The 19,197-nt window shown below is 44.3% G+C and overlaps 1 protein-coding gene across 1 annotated transcript in view; it reads left to right on the top strand.

Annotated features, from left to right (window-relative positions):
* The first annotated feature begins 13,091 nt into the window (after nt 1–13,091).
* Asb7 (ankyrin repeat and SOCS box containing 7) overlaps nt 13,092–19,197 on the top strand; it is a 45,368-nt gene continuing 39,262 nt past the window's right edge. Inside the window, exons 1-2 of the mRNA XM_051148697.1 lie at nt 13,092–13,649; nt 13,854–13,952. The gene's annotated coding sequence lies outside the window, so the exon portion shown is untranslated. The remainder of the gene's footprint in view (nt 13,650–13,853; nt 13,953–19,197) is intronic.

Here is a 19,197-nt window from a genome sequence, read left to right as displayed (position 1 = left end):
GCCAAAGTCCAGGAGGGGACCTGACTGTAAAAAGCTGAGTCAAGGGTCTTGAAACCAGGCGATTTAGATAAGGCCCAGTCACCCATTTACTTCCTTGCTCAATCCCTTGTGTCAAAACACGGTTGGTCAATGCATCAGCCTGCCCTACTCTCCCTTGCTTTGTGTTCCCATCCTTTAAAAATGTAGTAGTCTCCCTTGGGGAGCAGGTTCACATCCTGAACTGGCCACCTCCCTGTGCGTGCGCAGAAAATAAAGCCCTCATTTTTATTTATTTATTTTTATTTTATTTTATTTTATTTATTTTTTTAAAGCCCTCATTTTTAAATTTACATCTCTGGAGTAAGTCTTCTCGGCTTCCACCCCAAACCCATTATTAAAACACTGGCTTTCTTTATACAAACTGGCCACTGGAGTTTGACAAGAGATTCAGGATTGAGTCTCAGCTTAAGTCATCAACGGTTCAACATTAATTACAGCCCAAGCAGCTACGCAGCTCAGATGCTGTCTATGCCACTCAGTGTGGAGGCTGAAGCACTCCAAAGGCTGTCCTCCAGGATCCCGGTTCTGAACCCATCGAGACATCATAAACTGTGGGGAACAAGCAAGGCTGAGTGGCACAAAAGAAGGGCTTATCAAAATTAGGCAGGCCCAGGCCTGAGCGACCAACCAACCAGAACTTCCCTCATTTGTGTACACCATCTTGCTGCGGGCAGCTCTGTCCTTGCTCAGCCCACTGCTCCCTTGAAGTGTCTGTAAGGTTGTCTTTTCTACTCTGCTATAGACTGATATAGAACTCTGACCGCCAGTGAATCTGACCCACATCACTTGTCTGCATGGACCCTGGGGTACATCAACCACCTGTTTGAGTTTCTTATGATTTCCCATATGCTATGTAAGAGCTTGGAGACTGCTGAAAGACAACACCCCGGTGGGGCCAGGCTTCCATAATCGGGGCATGCTCACCTCTGTCTGTCCTTGGGGGTGAGGGAACAGAGTTCTTTTGGGAGTTTCTCTGTACCTCAGGGCCCTTGAATTACTCCACTGTAGAAAGAGAACAGCTAAGGATTCTTAGTCCCTTGTGGAACAAAGGCCTCTCTTCTCTCCATACTCCATGACCCCAGGGATCAAGAGCTGTGTTATATATCTCTCCTCCCTTGGTGACTGACAGTCTCCAACTAAGGACAGCTCTGGTGGGAATCTGAAGACTTGGGACAGAGTGGTCAAGTGCTTGGTCTATAGGGAAGACAGGACTGTTTTCTGTCTCTCCTTACAAGCTGTCTTCAATGCTCTGCATACATTGTGGTCATTACTTCTCGAGCCCAATAGTCCTGTGTAGTCCCCTTGTCCCCCTGTCCCCACACCCTCAACAGCAAATGACTCTATTGATCTGAGGGTTCTCTGTGACATCAGAATGCAAATCCTGGGCCAGGTACCCAGCGTCTCTGACCTCTAACTGTTGGTTCTGGTACCAAGGTGTCCTTTTAGTAAAGTAAATGCTCTCTTTGACATTTGTACCTCAGGTTCCTTGAGGACATCTCAGGAAGTCCTTTAGTAAGGTGAGATATCCCTTTTTGAAAGTTGTACATTATGTGCCTTGAACCTAGGGCCCTTTGTCCCCTGGAAGGCGTCTGTTAAAGATGGGGGAGCTGATCTTCAGTCTCAGAATGAGAGTCATCTCCTTTCCCTTCAGACTCACCCTTGGTGGGGGGGCGGGGAGTGAGGGACATCTGAAAAAAACAGGAGAAATTTTTGATCCCCAGACTCTGAAACTAGGTGTTGCTTTGACTCCTGGTTTAGCCCTGAGATGGAGGAGCAGTGTGACCCCTACTCAGTACCCTTAACTGCAGTCCTGTTCGCCAGTTTGCCCTGTTCCCTTACAACCTGAAGTGATGTCTGCATGGCCAGCTCCAAATCTGTGACAAGCCCGCTGTGGGTGTCTGGGCCAGTTCTGGTGTTGTCCTACTGTAACCTACTGACCACTCTCCACACCCACCTTCCCAAGAGGCTCTCCCCCATATCCAGAGCCCCCCACCCCAATACACCTATTTGAGGACTACCTTTAAGGAATAAATACTTCCTGCTGGACAGGAAAAGCCATACCCCTTCTGTGAAGTGCCCACAGAGAACCGGGAACCATCAGAGTCCCACGCCTGGCCTTACCCACATAGAAACTGAACAGCTCTTTTCATCAAGACCCCTGCACTTCAAGCTGGGCGGTGGTGTCGCATGCCATTAATCCCAGCACTCAGGAGGCAGAGGCAGGCGAATCGCTGTGAGTTCAAGGCCAGCCTGGTCTACAAAGAGAGTCCAGGACAGCCAAGGCTAAAACAGAGAGACCCTGTCTTGAAAAAAACAAAACAACAACAACAAAAGACCCCTGCACTTCATTAAAGAATTTCATATAATATATAAACGGCCCTCTCTATACATGAGAAATTTGGTCACAGCCAAGAAATGGGTCCATGAGGCTCATACCTCTAACCCTTGTGCACAGGTTACATTTTCTGTCAACTGGATACAGGCTAGAGTCACCTGGGAAAGGGAATCTCAATTCAGAAAACACCTCTATCAGGATGGCCTTGTGGGCAAGTCTGTGGGTTACGACATTGATTAATGATTAACGTGGGAGGGCTCAGCTCCGTGTGGCAGATGTTGCCCTGTGAAGGTGGTCCTGGAGTGTAAAACAGGGCAGGTTGAGCCACCCATGGAAAACAGGCCAGGAAGCAGCATTCCTCTGTGGTCTCTGCGTCAATTCCCACCTCCCGCTTCCTGTCCTGACGCCCTTCATGATAGTTTGCCAGGTATAAGAGTCTGAAATCAACCCTCTCCTCTCCAAGATGCTTTTGGTCCTGGCGTTTTACCACAGCAATAGAAACCAAATGAAGACACCATGGAAGCCCCTCCTGGGGAAGACGTCGTTTCCAAACAGAAGCCTATGTGAACTTACCAAGATAAGGATCTAGATGGGGGAGTCGTAATTACCTGTGCCCATGCTTAATAAAAGGGATGAGAAAGGCCACAAGGAAACCTATTAATTACACCAAACTGAAAGAAGCAGAACAGGCTTACTGAGAACTCAGGCTTGTTTCATTCCGGATTGGCCACAAGTACACATATGCATACTAACTTGGATGGAGAGAATCCCAAAGGCCTTATCACTCTCAGGTCCATTTCATCAGCCAAGCTTAGCTTCAGAAACTAGAAGATGCCAGTCCCCTTGTCTCACTTTATTAGGGGTAGCCTGTAAGATATCCGATTAGGAGGAGAAGGAAAGAAAGGCTATGTGACAAGCAACAGGTCCAGTACACAGAGCAGTCATAGGCTATGCTCATGCCAGGGCAGCCCCAGGGACCCTCCTGGCATGGCCCAATCCTGTACGCCAAAGCCCGAGTTCACTAAAACTTTCTCTCCTGACTCATAAGGACCCTCACTGGGCTGTTACAACTGCTGCCAAGTAGAACATGTCATTCAAAATTCTCAAAATCCATGTGGCCACCACATTGCCCATAACTGGAAATGTAGGACAGTGAAAAAGGGACTGCCCCTTTCTTGCTCAGGAGGCGGGTCATCTCAATTACAGAAGTCCACAGCACTTGGGCCAAGGAGACTGACAGTTAACATCTGACTCTGTTCCCTTCTAATAAGCCCACAGTGGAAAGGAGCCATCTTGAGCTTTGCTGACAGAGCCCGGAGGCTATACTGACTCCCAGGTTTTCCTTTTCTATGGAAGAGCCTTGAATGACAGTTTTGTTCTTTGGAGCTGGAGTCAAAGGGACTGCAGCATTCAATTCAGGTTTGACCTCTCCTGGAAAGCTGTCATTGGACCTCTCCAAAGTGTAACTTTTCTACTGCACCACAGATTTAGACATTACAATAGCTTTGAGATGGAATACAGATCGGTGGCTGAGCATTTGTCTAGTCTGGGTGAACTCCTGGGTTCTAGCCCCAGGACCACCACTCCCACCCCACCACTCCCTCCCTCCCCACCACTCTCACCCCACCACTCCTCATTTTAGAACAAGAATCTTGAATATGATCTAGACAATGTTCTCAAGTTCTATCATCAGAATTCTCTGGAAGGCTTGTAAGAATATGGGCAACATGTTCACGCCTCCACCCCAGATTCTGATTCTGTGGGCATGGGAAGGCCCAAGAACTGGATCTAAGATGACACTGAAAGTCTCTGCTAAGTCTACCTGATTTTACTGGTGAGCTCCCATGCTTCCTACCACACTGTGCTGAGCGTTTTCTAAAAGGGGAACATCGTATTAATTTTAAAAGTGGCCGTTGTCTCCTCTTAGTTACTAAAATGATTAAGCAGTCTTCCTGAGAAGGGTTCACTGCTCTCTGCCACCCCATGTCCTGTAGGTGGCCCTCATTTCAGCATCCGGCTGGCCAGTGAGACCAGCATCTACAATGTGGATTCCCTACACAGCCCTATCCAGTCTGTGTGCCAGGTACAGCTGGACTCCGGCTACAAGGATGCCGTTGAAGGAACGCTATGTGCACTGGAGGAGAAAGCTGGGCATGAGGGTGGCGTGCATATGTGTGTAATCCCAGCACTGGAGAGACAGAGGGGAATCTCTGTGGTATGCTGGCCAGGCAGCCTTGCCTAACTGGCAAGCTCCAAGCCAATGAAGGATCCTGACTCAAAGAAAGTTATTGTTGTTTCTGGAACCCAAGGTTGTCCTGTAGCCTTCATCCACAGGAGCACATGTATAAACCCACACATGTGTAACCAAATACACATGTATGTGTACACACACACACACACACACACACACACATACACACACACACAGGAACTGGCTCCTACAGGCCACCTTTCTGAAAAATTATACCAGGATAGCCAAAAAACAAACAAACAAAATAAAAAAAACCTGGTTAGGTCCTGTGACTGCTTCCTCAGGGACAGAAAGCCCATCATAAGATGGTGAGGTTTTTCAAGACAAAGAAACAACAGCCCAGGTTTTGTCCAGAAGGAGCTGGAGATCAGTGCAGTGGCCTGGATGCTTATCTGGTGAAAATAGATCCTGGGGTTGCCTCCCTATGTTAGCCAACAGTTTACAGAAAGAACAGCATGCCTGACTTGGCTGCTGTATAGATGTGCTATCCCTTGTGAAGTCATTACTTTAAAAAATCTAAAATATGTAATCTTGTTTAAATTGGCTTTGAGTACTAAAAGATGGGCGGTGGTTAAAAACAATCACCCAAACAGGATTTTAAAGCAACAACTAGATGGACTACAGAAACAGGAAAACCAGCTTACAGGTCACATAGCTAAGGATGCAGAAGTGTCTTTATCACACCCGCACCAGGAGACGTCAACTGCTAAAGAGCATGGGTTCCTCACACATCCCCGGACTGTTAGAGTCCCAAAAATAAGTCTCTTCTGAGAACTGTGGGTGAAGGAAGAAGGAATGACAACCAGTTCCTCTTAGTAAAAGCCAGATAATAATCCAGGCTGGAGAGATGTCTCAGTGAATCCAGCTGCCAGCATCTGCACTGGGGTTTACAACTCCCGTTAACTCCAGTTCCAGGGAATCTGACGCCCTCTGTGGCCTCCCCAGGCACCAGCATACATGCAGTGCATGGCCATACAATTAGACAAACACTTGTAGGCTCAATTTTCTTAACAAATATATTTTATTACTAACTTATTAGCCGAGAGTATGTCACTTATAACCCGACTAACCTAAACGACAGGAAAAGGAGATTAAAGAACACAATAACAAAACCGTAAGGATATCAGTTCAGAGGAACGATTCTCTGGGCATAATCAGCAGGATTTCTTCTGCTGGAGCCTGGAATAACCAGAACCCAGAACCTCAGCAGGAGCCCAGAGCCCCGAAGCCTTCCCTCAAACGGTTCTCTCTAGGAGCGTCTCGAAGTGCAGCGATGAACAGCCAAAACTATTCCAAGTCTCCAAAAGCCTCGCCTCTTGCTTCTGGCTCACTTATTTATCTCCTCTCAGTCTGTTCACGGATCTTTTCAGCTGGCAACAATCAAGCTCCTGCACAAGGTGGTTTGCCTTCTAGTGGATTAACATCACCTGTTCTCTCACAAGACCGGTCCCCATCCCACACTTGGGATCATAACAAAAACATGTTTATCTCTCCTTCAAACACTCCTTCCCATAAAACAGAAACTAATCTTAAACAAAAGAGTACCAGACTAAAACCCCAAGTGCCTACTTTTCACATCAAAATAAGAAAGTGGCTTCCATCTTAGTGAGGTCAAAGTGCACCAGGAAGGCCACCTGCCTTTGCTGCATGCAGGAAGCATACTGCCTTTTGGGAGCATTATTTAAGATCTGGGTCTAACATGATCCTGTATAAGAATATCACTTATACTAAAAATTAAGATAGGGCTTACTACTAGGAACTAGAAAGTCCAATAATTAATTTTTATTTTTAAAATAAAACGTATGGGGTGGAGAGATGGCTCAGCAGTTAAGAGTTCAATTTCCAGTAACCACATGGTGGCTCACAACTATCTTTAATGCAATCTCACTTTCTGGTGTTCATGGAAAGAGAGTACTCATATACATAAAATAAATACGTCTTTTTAAAAACAACTTAAATAAGGGCTAGAGAGGTGGCTCAGTGGTTAAGAGCACTGTCTATTCTTCCGAAGGACCCAGGTTCAATTCCCAGCACCCGCATGGCAGCTCACAACTGTAACTCCAGCTCCAGGTTGATCTGACACCTTCACACCAATGCACATAAAATTAAAATTTAAAAACCCAAAGGCTTAAATATATGTAGCTATTTTAGAGAATGCTGGAAGAAAATCTTTAGTTTAAAACACAGTAAATAATAACATTCAAATATTTTGCCCACACTGATACTGTAAATACAAAATGTCTTAATAAGTCAATATGTAATAATACCAATATTTTTTGTATTAAAAAAATATTAGCTGGGTACAGTGGCACATGCCTGTAATCCCAGTGCTCTCCAAGGCAAAGGCAGGTAGATCTCTGTATGTTTGAGGCCAGCCTGGTCTACAAAGTGAGTTCAGGACAGCAAAGGCTACAGAGAGAAACCCTATCTCGAAAAACAAAAAAATTAAAATGGGCTGGCAAGACAGTTCAGTGGATAAAGGTACTTTCCTACAAAGGCTGACTACCTGAGTTTGATCTCTGGGACCTACCAGGTGGAAAGAGAATCAACTACCAAAAGTTGTCCTCTGACCTCCATAGGCATGCATACACACACAAAAGATAAAATAAACATAAAAAGCTTCTTTTTAAAACTAAAAACCAACCATGCTATAGGAAGATAAAATTCACAAAATCAATCAGGGTTTTTTGTTGTTGTTGAAATATATTTACTATTTTTTAAATTTGAAATTATTTGTAGCTTGACTTTTGGGGTCAGAATCTTTGGACTGTGTTTGTATGCAAATACTGCCCTTATCCTCATAAAAATGAATGGTAAATAGGTTATCTCTATAGATGTCTAACTCGAAATATGCATGGAGTTGGCTAATTTAAATCCACTCTGTTTTACAAAGTGCTAATATTTTTGTAACATTTAACCTTTTGCCATTTGAACAGATATTCTAAATATTTCTAAATTAAATAATAATCTGAAGTCTAAGGCTGGGGTGTGACTCAGTGACAGTTTCTGCCCAGGAGGTATGAGTCCCTGAGTTTGATCCTCAAACACCTCCACAAAAGCAAACCAAAGAGAAAGCAACCCCTGATTGCTCCAAAGACTTCCAATCTAAATGGCTTTCAAGTCAAAGAATCATAATCTAAGAATTAAAATCTAAGAATTAAAATAAAGCTAGCTGGGGCTCTCCAGTAGCACACTCTGAAATTCTGGCTATCTGATGTTCCTTCCTCTCTACATCGCTTCAAACATTGTTGCAACTCAAAATGTGGGGTTTTAACAGGAAGATAGCAGAGTTGGCCACGCGGAGAGAGAGCACAGTGACCCTCACAAAGGCGCTGCCAGACCTTCCAGTCTCTGAAGCAGCAGCAGCATTTGGCCTGAGCTGTGAGAGCTCTGCCTTTCTTACACACAGACTCATTTCCTCCCTCTCTCCAGCTCCCTCCTTTGTGGACTTTGAAACTGCCTGGTTCTATGCAAATGTTCTAAAACTAACTCGTAAATTACATCTGAACTGTAAAAAAAAAAAAAAAAAAAAACTTTAACACTTGTGACACATGTGAAGATATAACAGGTTTGGTTTTGTTTTTTAAATCAATGACTCAAAAAACAAGCAGCACCTCACTTAATGGTTGTTTTCTTTCTTTCTTTCTTTCTTTCTTTCTTTCTTTCTTTCTTTCTTTCTTTCTTTCTGCTCAGGATTAAGCCCAATGCTCTGCACATGCCAGGCAAATACTCGACTCTGGAGCCACACACCAGACACCATATAAAGATGCAGAAAAGTCACTCCAGAGATGGGTAGTGGAGCTGTGCTCTACAGGCAGAAAAAAAAAAAAAGAAAGAAAGAAAAGCAAGAGTACAGAAAGATGCTCTCTTTCTACAAATGACAGGGGACATCCATGCTGGCTCAAGCACACTGGGCCCTGATGTACAGCCCCTCTGAGTATATTCTTCTTCTTCTTTATTTATTTAAAAGGTAAAACAAGGACCGGGCATAGTGGCGCACGCCTGTAATCCCAGCACTCTGAAGGCAGAGGCAGGCAGGTCGCTGTGAGTTCGAGGCCAGCCTCATGTACAAAAGCAAGTCCAGGACAGCCAAGATAATACAGAGAAACCCTGTCTCAAAAAAACCTAAAACAAAACAAAACAAGACAATTAGCTTATTGATTTTGATTACCTATACTTAGCACAAGTGGCTGTTCTGGTTTGGTCTGGTTGGTCGGATGGGCCTGGTGCAAAGCAAAGGCCTCCAACAGGTTTCTCTCACATTATGATAAAACAGTGGCATACTACTGCAAGAAAATCTTCAAAGCCCCAGACTAGACCATTTCTTTTAATTTTCAAATCCCAAAACCCTGAGAGCACTGCCTCGTGCAAGGCCTCATGGAAATTACTTCCGTTATAATCACTTTAGGCAGAAATTACCGACTAAGCCTAGGCTAATTTATAAGTGTGTTGGAAGGCAAAGGGGCGAGGCTAGAGGTGTACTGTTCTGCAGCCTGTCTGGGACAGCCCTTTGTTTCTACAGTAAATCACTGTAGAGTGAGAAGACCAAGCTACCAAAACATAGCAGGCATCAGTCCCTGATACAGCTCATTTCTTTCTTTCTTTCTTTTCTTTTTCTTTTTCTTTTTTCTTTTTTTTTTTTTTTTTTTTTTTTTTTTTGTGAGACAGGGTCTCTCTGTGCAGAATTGACTATCCTGGACTCGCTTTGTAGACCAGGCTGGCCTCGAACTCACAGTGATCCGCCTGCCTCTGCCTCCCAAGCGCTGGGATTAAAGGCGTGCGCCACCGCCGCCCGGCTATAGCTGGTTTCTAATTGTGAGTTAGGCATCCACTTTAAAGAGAAACTTCAAGATTTGAAATTACAAAAAGATGACTGACAGGAAGCCCCAAAGATAGCATTGACTAAAAAGCTTTGGAAAATATGTGGACTCCTTAAAAAGTTTGTGTCCTTGTTGCCTTGTTGCTGTGCGTGCGTGCGTGCGTGCGCGCGTGCGTGCATGTGTTGTTGGAATTCTGAATATGCTTGCAGAACAGCACATGTCCCTTTGAATGTGCAGTTATATGGCTCTCAGTTCTACATATATTTGATCTAAATCCATAACCAGAAGTGATTGAAAACGTCTAGTATGACAACCTGGTTCTTACTGAAACTGAACGCGCACATTTCCCAATGTCAGTAAGGACTTATTAAAGATGTTCTCCTAGGCTGACGAGATGGCTCAGTGGGTAAAGGAGCTTGCTGCCAAGAGCTCAACCGCTGGGAGCCACAGAATGGAAGGAGAGAACATCCTGCGAGCTGTCTTCTGACCTCCACCCACTACCGATAATAATAAGTAAGTGTAAGAAAAGGTAAAGATGTCCTAAGAACTTCTTTATTACGAAGGCTTTACACTGAAAGAGGGCAAGAAAGAGGGCTCACTACAGTCAACAGGAACTTCCTCATTAACCCATACTGGTCATGTGCCCTCATGCCTGGGATGCAGATTTTAAAACAAACCTACTACTCTTCCCTATAGTTTTCAGACATTCTCTCCACTTAAAAGTTTATCAATTGGTCTCCTGGCCAATGGGACAGACTCTCTAAAAGAAATGTAGGTCAATATTCACATAGCTAACAACTGTGCAGTTTTTCCATTAAAAAAAAAAAAAATGCCTAGCTGGGTGCAGTGGCATACACCAACACTCAGGGAGGCAGAGGTGGAGGATCTCCGTGAGTTCAAGGCTAGTCTGGTCTATCACCTGAGTCCAGGAGAGCCAAGGCTACACAGAGAAACCTTGGAGGGGGGGGGCAGGGTGCTGTCATTTCTAAAAGCACATCAACTCCTGACAAGGCTTTTCCATCACCCTCTCTGGATCCTCTTCCTCTCCTGGTCTCTCACTGTCAGAACCTTTCACAGTTCAGCCTTCCCCATACCCTCTCTCAGAATTATTGCACAGACTTTTATGTCTTCAATTTTACTTCTATAAGTTAAAGCTTAGCTCCTTTCTAGGCTACACACAGATACTCATTGCCTTATCATGGGACCACATTCCAAATAAACACACCATAGACAGAAAACCCACTTATTATAACCTAACTGACCACGTACACAACACTCACATTATCTTACAGGTGTGCAAATCTCATTTTATAAAAGAACTGCATCTCTCATGCCCTTTATTAACTGTTGGGCGAAACCATAACTGTACTGTATAGGAGCCACAGTCAGGCCTTCTATAAGCATGAGAGGATGTGAAAACAGCCCTGGCAACACAGCACACTCCAGAGCACTGGCCGGTGACAGTGCAGCTGCCTGGGAGCCATGGCTAGCTGCCACTGCCCAGCATCTTGAGAAAGAGGCTATAGGACTCACTTCTCCAGGAAAAATACTATGACCCTGTATGTAAGTACCCGAGTACCTCCTGCAGAGGAGATCCCACATGTCCACATGTACTCTGAACACAAACAACTCATGCCATGCCCTTTGAACTCACTTTTCCCTGTATCCCATCTCAGCTCAGTGTATGGAGTCCGTATCAGCTACTTATGGGGGCTAAAAGCCTCTCATTTTGGAAGCCTTCCGTGCCCCTTTTCTCCCTGTCCTCACTGCCACTGCTACAGTGACTCAGTTCTACCTTTGACATAGACGACAGATTCCTTCCTAGGTAGTATCTTGGCTCACACTACATAACATCCACAATGTGAAAAATCCATTTTTCTTAGGATGATGACCCACATTCCACTAACACATGGCCTAGCGGGGTCTTTAAGATCTGCCTATTGGGGTCCCTTCACTTCTGCACCCACAAACTAATTTGTAGGCTTTCTCTGAGGTTCCCGAAGCCTCAGCAATTGGGAGATAGTCAGGCTTTCACTAAACCCCTTTTCTGTGAAAACATATTCATCAGTCTGCCATGTACCTTTGAACCTGGGAATCTACTAGGCCCTAGAAACAACGTATATATTCAAGTCAGGACAAGACAGTCTGTCCCAATGATCCCTGTCCAAAAAACACAGTATTATTGTCCTCAGATATTTCAGTTTTGGTCCCCCACTACCACTCTGACTATGATCTTTCCTGGGAATGAGTGAACTAAGCTTGTCCACATAAGAGATAACTCCTGTGGAGGACACCAAAGGAATAATTTTGAATAAGTGAGTATCAGCCTAGAAGAAAAGAACCCGAGGCAAACTGAATATTTGACTCCCACCTACAACAAAATATCTCAATAAGTTACATCATCTGCAGTAAGCCCCTTCCCCATAACAGCTTTCTCTATTGAGTGATTGTCTCAAAACATAAAGAGACTATAATCCTGGCATGACCTATAAATTCCTACAAAATCTGCAGCCTTCCCAGACCCCTTAATCTCATTTCCATCTTTCCCCCCTTGACTCTGTTTCAGCCACAGGGCTCTCCTTCCGTTACTGTAAACATAAGCGTAAATAAAAATAAAACTTATCCCAGTACCGAAGGCTTTGCACTTCTGATTAACTCTGTCTGCAAAAGTCTTCCCTTAGATCTTTGTTGGGCTTTTTTGTCACTCACGTCGCGCAAAAGCCATTCTCTGGGAGATCTCCCCTGACAACCGTTAGTGCCCATTGCATCCTAGACAAACTGGATTCCACTACTTTTTTTTTTTTTCCTTTTAACTAATCATTTTGCAGTTTCATCTTTTCTAGTTAAGATAAAAGCAAAAAATGGTTCACAAAGTCTCAACAACTAGAGCAGAGTCAAGCCAGTAAACACTTGCTAAACGAATCCGTGCACCTGAAGAATGTATCAATGTGCCCACTTTGCATTTCTCCCCTGCTCGGTTCATTCACAGGAAAAGCGCGAGGAGCCTATCCTCGCAGGAAAGCCCTTAAACTCGCCTCGCGATCCCAAAGAACGTGCTCTCTCGCAGGCTGGGCGAGGAGCCGGCAGCTTGGAAGCTAACCCGGTCTCAGAGACCGACAGATGCACCGCGGACCCGCCGCTAGTTTCCAAGGAGCATTGTGGAACGGTGGCGAGTCAGCGTCCTCCTCGCCTGCCCTCCGCCCTGTCGCCTTGCCGGTCGCTATGCGTGCCACGCAGACGCCGCTCCCGCCGCCCAGCTCAACCTGGGCTCGTGGTTACCTGGCTGCCCGCCGGCCGGGCCGCGCCACTATCACCCCGCCATTCGCGTCCGTAGCTGCCCACTCCGGGCCACCGTACTCCGTGGAAGGCCCCGCCGGCCCCTCCCTCAGCATGCGTAGACGCCCCATTCGTAGTACAGTGTCTCTTAGCAACCGCTTCGAGTCTCCAGGCCGGGGGCGGAGCCTCGGAAACCACCGCGGGGACAAAGTAAGAGCGACCAATCGGAGACGAGTCCCAGCCCCTACCAGCCCGCCTCCTTTAACTGTCGCGAATCCGCGGGCAGCTTTACGGCAGCCAGGGGGTGGGGGCCTCTGGATGAGGAGAAGGAAGCAACCAACCAACCAAGTTGCCCGCACCCCCTACCCCTCCACCCCCACCCACCGCGGATCTGGTTTACGGCTTGGAGCGCAGGCTCCAGTGCGGCTGCTGATTGGTTGCCGAAGGCTTGGTCCCATCCCAGTGACCCCAAAGTGCTAGAAGGAGGGGGCGGGGGTGGCCCAGTGCAAAGTGCATCCCGAAAGCCCCCTGTCGGGACACCCTGCTGCTGACACTTCGGACGAGGTACGACTTGGGGTCTTTCTGTCCCCAGACCTCTTGAGTCCCTTGGTAGCTGGAAGCCTCCGGCCCGGCGCGCGCCAGACCCCTGGTCCGAGCCCCTGGACCGGGACTGCTCTCCCCCCCTCCCCGCCCCCAACCCAAGCCGGCACTTCCTCCAAGCACCCCTTCCCGGAGACTGCTCAGAGGCCAAGACCGCCACCCCCGAGCCTGATCGGCTATCTGGATGCTCTCCGTGCTGGGGCCGTGAAGCACCGGGGAGGATCAGGAACACGGTGTCCGGCCCTGCCTGGGGTGTTTCTTCAATGGAGAAGTTGGTGACTGTGGAGGAGGCTGAAAGGAGGGAGAGGAGCTGCAGCTGAGGAGACAGGTAAAGTCAGTTTCTTCCCTCTATCCCTCCCCGGAGGGGAAGGGGCTGGCTGGGTGGGGGGCGAGGAGAGGGCGGCGGGAGGAGAAGCCCTGCTCTAGCCTTCCTGTCCTTGCCACCCTCTAGCCTTTCCTTAGCACCCCCATCCTCAGAGCCCCACTCCTCGCCCCTGGATCACTGCACCACTCACTGGTTTCTGTTTTCCAGGTGTGAGCTGGCCCGAGGACACGCTCTAGCAGAAGGGGGTCTGGCCACCTACCAGAGAAGCAATAAACAGAGTGCTTTGGACCAGCATCCTCTCTAAAGGTAAAAAAGCCAGACCTCCCTTCCCCCATTGTTTATTCCTGGCCCCTACCTCATTAAGCAACGCTTTATTTTCAGGGTGGTTGCCTGGGAATGCAAGCTCTCCTAGACCCTAGTTTCCTAGCAAAAACAGAAACACTGCCCATGCTCGATCCCTAACATCTCCATAACTTCTCTACCCAAGAAACGCCTTCTGGTTCCTGTTCAGAGTGTTACTGTGTTTTGCAGTTATCTCTTGGCACACTGTGTCATTTACTCTGCTCTGAGGCTTTGAGACCTTTTTGTGGTTCCCCACCTTCCTTACTCTCATAGGAATTCCTCAATTCCATGTTAATTGCTTGTTAATTCTGAATGATACTGCTTTTAATTAAACCACAATTTACTGTTTTCCCCATGTATGTTTTTTCTCTCTACCACCATCAGGAACGCTTCAGAGTTACCTACCTGATAATGAATGACTTTAGTAGTAGAAGGTGAACTGGAGGGTTGAAACTTAGCGGTTTTCAAGAAAGTAATTTGATTGGTTTTTCCTGGAAAAAATGAATGTGTGCAGCTTAGGAACTGTATAAAAGCAATATTAGCCCCTGAAGCAAAGTATAGAGTTTACTGTGTGTGTGTGTGTGTGTGTGTGTGTGTGTGTGTGTGTGTGTGTGTTTTGAATGGACCCTGGAGTTGTGACAAAGGGATATATAATATTTGTTACATCTCTGGTGAGCTTATAAAAATTTGTGTTGTATCTCCTTGACAATAGTGCAAAGTAATGTTTTGGTATGTTTAGCTATCTGCCGCTTGGTTTTGGCTGTGGTCATTTTTGATTTCTCATTTTAAAACCTTTCCAGAGAATTTGCTAGATTGAAATATAAGCACCTAGGTCATGTGCTCTGATTTCTGCTACCTATTTTGTTGATGCCTCCAAAAATGCCCTAAAGGTAAGTTTAGATATAAAGAGAAAATATATATAAACAAGCCATATAGACAGAAACTATACAAAGGACAACCCAGAGGCTGCCTAATGAATGCTTATAGCATTTGTTATCACAAGTTAAAAAATGACTTATTTATTTTAATATCTCAGTTTTTTTTTTTTATTAATCTTCAGTACAAAAAAGTATTTAAAATGGTAGGCTTTTTGATCTGTTCCTTTAGAGTCCCTGTGTTGCACACATATACAAAATAATACCTTTTGAATCTACTGATCCTTAAGTCATAAAGATAATTTTTAAGGATCTCTGAGGGCTTGCATATTTTTAAGACTTGTAACTAGATGCCAAAGAAAGAGTGTGTTCTGAATGGAATTTAAAAGTAGTGTATTAGCTCTGTGTGATGGGGCCCTCTCTGTAATTGCTTTGCTTGCTTGCTTGCTTGCTTTCATAGGTTTCTCTGTGTAGCCCTAGCTGTCTGGGAACTCTCTTTGTAGACCAGGCTGGCCTTGAACTCAGATCTGATTGCTTCTCTCTGCCTCCTGAGTGTTGGGATTAAAGGAATACGCCATCATATCTGCCTGGGTTTTAAAGAACCAAGTGAAAGAAAGTGGAGAAAAAAAAAAAACCAAAAACACCCTAATAGTCATCAGTGACTGTCTTATAGAGAAAATTTAGGGTATCATTCATATATATCTGAGAACCAAGGAAAAGTCTCTCAAGTTAAAGGTGATTATTATTTAAATACAGAACTCAGGGCTGGAGTGATGGCTCAGCAGTTAAATGTGGAGCTCAGCAATGTGGTACCTTCTGAGTGCTTTATAACTTTTTAAAACATGGTAATAAAATATTTGAAGTGTATTTCAAAGATTAAATGCAGTATATATTTTATAGTCTAGCCTCTCAGTGGGTGTTGGGGGCATTTTTTCTGCTTTAGCATTAACCTTAGGATATATTTGTTCCTAAGTGAAGGATATTTTTGCCTGAGATTAAAAATGAGGAGCAGGAGTCATACTTGTAAGGACAGGACATTGCTCCAGTGTATGGATCTGCTCAGCTGGCAGTGGCTTTTCTAAGATTAAGAGATATTTGTGTGTGTGCCCCTCCAAACACACACACACACACACACACACGCAGGGGAGAGATTGAAATAATTCGTATAGTTGCGAATGTTTGGTCTAGGCTATGTCAAATTTTTGAAATTTTATTTAATTTGGACATTTACTTAACAACATAACCAGCTAGATAGTATGTATTTTTATATCTGGTAGTCAATTTAGTATTAATTTTATTTTGAGTGACATGGAAGGGCACTTATCTGATTATTTGGTAACCAAATACAGATTTATATCACAAAAGGAAAATAGTTGATGCTACCGTGATACATCTTTAGTATATCATTTTTGACCTTTATACCCAAAGTGATGTCTTTCAAGTTAATTCTATATGGGTACATTATATATAAACTAAATATATAATTTTTTGTTTGTGTGTGCTTGTGTGTGTGTGCAACTCTTCGTTTGTTCACATTTAGCATCACTAATACCATTCTTAAAATGGGTAAACACAGTCAGTTACAGTTTGTATACCTCAAACCTGACCTTCAGTCTTTTCATTTTCATTTGAATGCTTCTTGCAAATTTCTCAGGCACTGGCCTGAGGCTGCTAAATTTGACCTGGCATGCTTGTGTTCGTAGGACACTATTGACAAAGCATTTCTAATACCCGCGGTTTAAGCTTTGAGTTGGCTCTGGATAATAGATTCTAAACTTTTCTCTATCACCTCATCCACACTCGGTGAAAATCGTTGGGTTTTCTACTAGAATTTATGTGAGTCACAGGTAAGTTATATGTGATGATAAATCTGTATGTCACACAGAGGTCCAGTCACTTGGAAGAAATACGACATCCTTCTGTAGGGACATAAACACTATGGTATGTTGAGTGACACTAAAGTAACACCTGCTTTATTTTGGGTGTCAGGCTCTTGATTGTATAAGTGGAGCTCGGCAGCATGCCTGTGGGCCCTGGTGTGTACTTTGATCCAGCAGAATATGTTTCTGTATTTGGCTTCCCTCTGAGGTCCTGTGAGCCATTAGTGGATTTTTAGTTTCTGTCCTCAGAGTCAGTTGCTGATTCTCTTTCCATATCCTAGTTTACTTTACAGAGAAATGCACTTGTCTTTTCTTAAGTCGGTAAGTGTTCCTTTGCTTCTTGTTGGTCTGGGCCAGGAAGCAGAGTTCTCATGTGTATGGCTTCATGAACAGTTGAGAAAGTAGACAGCCGGCTTGTAGCCCTAACACTTGAGAGGCTGAGGCAGGAGGAGCTCTGGTTGCCAGTAGGCTTGCACTACATAGCAGGTTCAGTGTCTCAATCCAAAAAAACAAAACCACACACACACAGAAGAAAATAATATGTAAAAGTCATTAATACCTAATCTTGTGCCAAAGGAAAATGTAAAGATGTCAGACTTGTTGAAGGCTGTGTATTCTTGGGCAAATTTCAAGCATGCCATGATTTATGAATTCATTCTCCATCAGTCTGTTATCTCAATATGGGTTTTCTCTTAACTATATGAAGGAAAATTTGGTCTTAACTGAATGGATTTCACTTGTCCACCTGTAAAGAAATTAAGCAGGAATAGATATGTAGTATCCAACGTGGGCAACTGTATGAAAGCTTAGAGACCTAGGTTGTTATAATAAAAAGGATGATTTAGCAACATGTAAACGTAGTATTTACTTCAAGTACTAAGACCACTTTTAAAAATGATACACATTGGGAAAAATGATTCCTTTTGACACTTCCAAAGTCTCTCATATTTGTTTATTATTTACTTTCTTTCTGACTGAAACCCAGAATTAATATCTAGAGATGGGTCTAGTTTAAGTAGTTGCTATAGTCTACAGCCACCATTAGTTTAAGAGAACCCTCCATTGAATGAATGTGTATTATTTAGAAAATTGCTCCTTTGTCATGAGTCCTGTTTTATGGGTAATTTCTGTGAGCCATCAGATTTTTTTTAGCTTGCACTCCCTACAGGAAACTAGGTTTTTCCATTCCCATCTGTGCCCTGCCTTCCGTCCTTCCTTCCTTTCTTTCTTTTCTATAGGCATCTGAAGTTGTATTTGTTCTTAAGGTCCACAGTGCCTTTTTCTCTTTATTTCATACATACTGAGAGCCCATACAATAACACCAAGAGAAAATTAATACTAGTCTGATACCATGGACTTGGGGCTGCTTTGGTACTGAACCATTACCCTTTATACTTCACCGCGTATTATGTGTACATGGTACACTACACATGTGTGTGTTACCCCTATGACGCTCTTGCAGCACGTGCATGCAAGGAATGTCTTTTCATTAAAAAAAAAAAAAAAAAAAAAAAAACACTATGGTTATTTGTAAGTCCTTGGTATTATCAGAAGAGGGGAAAAATCCTAAAATGATCTTATAAGTGTCATTTTAAGAGGCTCTCAGAGATGCTCAGAGATTAAGAGTTCTTTCTCTTGCAGAGGACCCTGGTTCAGTTCCCAGCACCCACAGTGTTAACTCACAACTCCAGTTTCAGAGATCTGAAACCTTATTCTGGTTTCCTTGAGCATCAGGCATGCATATGGTGTGTGCACTTACACATAAGCATATATATATATATATATAAAATGTCATTTTAACTATACAGCACTGTTTGTTTTAGGAAGCCTTGAGCTGTGTTGAGCATACACCAGGCACTGGTGGCCATCTCCTTGTTCCATTAAAGCCACAGAAAATTGTTACATTATCACCTTTCTTGCAGGGAGAAAAAGTTTGATCCTCTGTCTTTTAGCACCCTGCCTTTTCCTGATATCATTGAATACTGTTTCACGTTTTTGTCAACTCCCACCTCTCATGTTTCCTCTCTATCGTGCCCAGCTGTCTCTGTGGTGGATGTGGTGATGGGCATTTGGAGACCACTGAAAATCTGCAAGGACTCTTAAAGGCTTGAAGCCACGTTGGGACATTTTCATGTCCGTAGGGAGACAGAGAATACTGAAGACACGCTTAGAAGTAAGATGTTTGATAATGTTCGTTCATTCGTTCATTCTTCTTCTTCTCCTCCTCCTCCTGCTCCTGCTCCTGCCTGACACTTTCTTCCCCCACACTGGTTTTGCCCAGGGGTGTCTATATGACCCCAGCCAGGTTCATTACAATCCACTGGGGTAGGCTTAGTGTTGGGCACCAACTGACGCTGATCATTTTTCAAAAAGAATTTTTACATATACATTTATACAATACACATATATACAATTAACTACCTATATACAATTAACTAACATATATACAATTAA

This window comes from Acomys russatus, chromosome 7, assembly GCF_903995435.1.
Source record: "Acomys russatus chromosome 7, mAcoRus1.1, whole genome shotgun sequence".
Taxonomy (NCBI): domain Eukaryota; kingdom Metazoa; phylum Chordata; class Mammalia; order Rodentia; family Muridae; genus Acomys; species Acomys russatus.
The sequence above is the reverse complement of the archived record's forward strand: the minus strand, read 5'-3'. Positions and strand labels throughout refer to the sequence as shown.